The sequence below is a fragment of the Corvus brachyrhynchos genome, unplaced genomic scaffold, assembly GCF_000691975.1.
Source record: "Corvus brachyrhynchos isolate BGI_N302 unplaced genomic scaffold, ASM69197v1 scaffold661, whole genome shotgun sequence".
NCBI classification, from domain to species: Eukaryota; Metazoa; Chordata; class Aves; order Passeriformes; family Corvidae; genus Corvus; species Corvus brachyrhynchos.
Window position 1 is genome coordinate 594,926 of NW_008236246.1, and position 2,578 is coordinate 597,503.

Below are 2,578 nucleotides of genomic sequence, written 5' to 3' on the forward strand. Positions count from 1 at the left end.
TGTCCGCCGTCCGCCCGCCTCCCTGCCCGTAGGCACGGTGGGCAGACCTGGGCCAGCTGCTTGTCCTGTCTCATGCCCATTTTGGGGGACAGAGAGTGAAGACGGGAGGTGGCTGGTCGCCCAGGAGGTGGCAGGGGAGGCCTCCAGCCATGAAGGAGGCAGGTCCCAGCTGACAGTGCTGTTGGCACGTTCCCAGCGGTAGGTTTGGGCTGTGGCTGGACGGGGACCTGCACCACGGGGGCAGTCAACCCTGCGAGACATTCGACAACGAGACCCTCTCACATCGGGAGGAGTTCTGTATCCAGGATCTGGAACTGTGGGGTCTGGCCTGACCCAAAGACATCCAAGGAAAAAGGTGGTAGAGAGGGGATGCTTTGGACTGATGTCTCGTGCCCAGCTGTTCCCTGACAGCACCCGCAGAGCCTGCAGGATGGTACCAGCCTCACCCTCTCCTCATTTCACCCGTTCCCAATAATATCCCCATTTCATGGGGAAAGAACAGCGTGATTGGGGAAAAGAGCAGTGGGGTCTCAGGCCTGCAGTGCTGCTGCCCCACAGTTCCAGCCACGGGAGTGTTTGCATGGGCCCACAGTGGCAAAGCACAACTAACCCTAAAACTAACTCTAACCCTAACCCAAGCCTAGCCCCAACCCACCTTGCTGGGATGAGGCAGAGCTGCCCCAGGAGGAAGGCAGGCGGCAGAGCCGGACACAGCAGGGTCCCACATGGAGAAGGAAGCTCCAAGAGCAGTTGACGCTGGTGGGACTGAGCAAGCCCAGGCAGCCTCTGCCCCCGGGGCCAGCTCTGGCAGCGCTGGAGACAGCACAGTCACCACTCCTCAATAAACGGGCTCCTGGCCTCATCCTTGCCCTGGAAGCGTTGGATGGCTCTGTGAAGGTGTGCAGGACCCATGGTGGGGAGCAGGCCGGGAGCTGTGACAGTGCCGGCCATGTCCTGTCACAGCCTGGACTGTGTGGCCACAGCAAGAGTGGGGGGTCAGCTCGGGGCTCTGCTTCAGGGACCCATCCTCGCTCTGGCAGGGTCCACACCCTCTGTCCATCACCCTGTGAGGAACCAGGGCTTCCTCCTCAGGAGGGGATGACAAGAGCCCTTCCCACCAGAGCTCCACAACCTGTTGCCTCTTGCCCAGCTGACAGGGTTTAGCCTCTCATTCCTGGTGGCCGAGCCAGGTCTCCTCCTCCTCATCCACCACCCCTTGTCCAAGCAGCAGAACCAGCCCCACAGGGGGATTCCAGGCAGGGCTAGTTCATGGGGTTCCACAGGACAGCAAGGGCCTGTCTGGTTTGACCACGTTTGATGTATTTATTGTGGGAGCACAGCTGGACATCCAGCTGAAGTATCACCCCATGACCTCACCTGATGTCAGCTCCTGTGCCTAAACCTGCAATTCTGTGAGGCCTGGAGCCCATGGAGCCCCAGCCTGCAGCGCTGTACACACCCACCCAGCCTCCCAGCCCATGAGTTCCTGTGCTAAACCTCACCCGTCATTTCCCTGCTGATGCCATCTCCCGTGGCCCACCTGTGCCATCTCTCCAGCAGCTGGCACTTACTCCTTGCAGCACATCCACACAGGCTGGGACATGCACGGAGAAATAGGTAAGAATGGATTTAAGAAGACAGAGAGGACTGTGCAGGGCTCAGGCAGACACTACACTGACCAGCCCTATTTTCAACACAGCCCTCTCATATCCCTTTTCTCTCTACCCCTTCAGATCTCCCTCCTCCTCCACCTGCAGAGTGCCACTGACCCCTTCCACTATCCCAGACCCCCAGGGTTACAGTCTGACCAACAGCAAAGTTCTGGTTGCCTGTAGCCTCTTGACAGCCCACCAGTTAGCTGGGCCAAGGAGGTTTGTCTTCCTCCTTTTCTGAGTCCTCTCAGACAAAAAAAAAGACCTTTCTCCTGCTCCCCACACTCTCCTCAAGGCAAGGTGCCACTGATGAGGTCCAACGTCTTCACCTCCCTTATCCCATGACCGGGGGCTTGGCTTGCTGGCTCACTGTTCACAGATCCTCTGACCAGGTGCCTTTAGGAGCACAGAGCCCTCCCCAGCCCAGTGCCCACACACGGCCCTGGACACTCCCAGTGGCACGTGCCTGGAGCCCACTGCAGCCCTTCAGGGCACCCAACTCAGGGCACCTGGCCTCTGTGCCCTGGTGCCACCCAATGCTCCCTGCCCAAAGTGGCTGCACAGCACCATCCCCCTGGGGATCTCACCCTCGTGTCTGTCAGGACCCTTTCCTATTCCCAGCACTGCCTCACCCCTCACCCCTGACTTCAGGCCCATTTCATATTTCTGCCAGCAGCACTGGGGAGGATCTCCAGCTGGGTGAGGTTGGAGGCACCTCTGGAGGTCACCTTGCCCAGCCCCCTGCTCCATCAGGGCCACCCAGAGCCGGCTGCCCAGGATGTGTCCAGGTGGCTTTTGAGTCTCTCCAGGGATGGAGACTCCACCACCTCCCCGGGCACCTGCACCAGTGCTCGGCCACCCTCCCAGTGCAGAAGTGTGTCCTGAGCTCGGAGGGCCCCTCCTATGTGTCAGTCTGTGCCCGTGGC

At 60.1% G+C, this 2,578-nt stretch overlaps 1 long non-coding RNA gene across 1 annotated transcript in view; it reads left to right on the forward strand.

Moving 5' to 3' along the window:
* The window catches only part of LOC108449798, a 1,936-nt gene extending 1,060 nt beyond the window's left edge, over positions 1 to 876 (forward strand). Inside the window, exon 2 of the long non-coding RNA XR_001866098.1 lies at positions 197 to 876. This is a non-coding gene — a long non-coding RNA (uncharacterized LOC108449798). The remainder of the gene's footprint in view (positions 1 to 196) is intronic.
* The last annotated feature ends 1,702 nt before the right edge of the window (positions 877 to 2,578 follow it).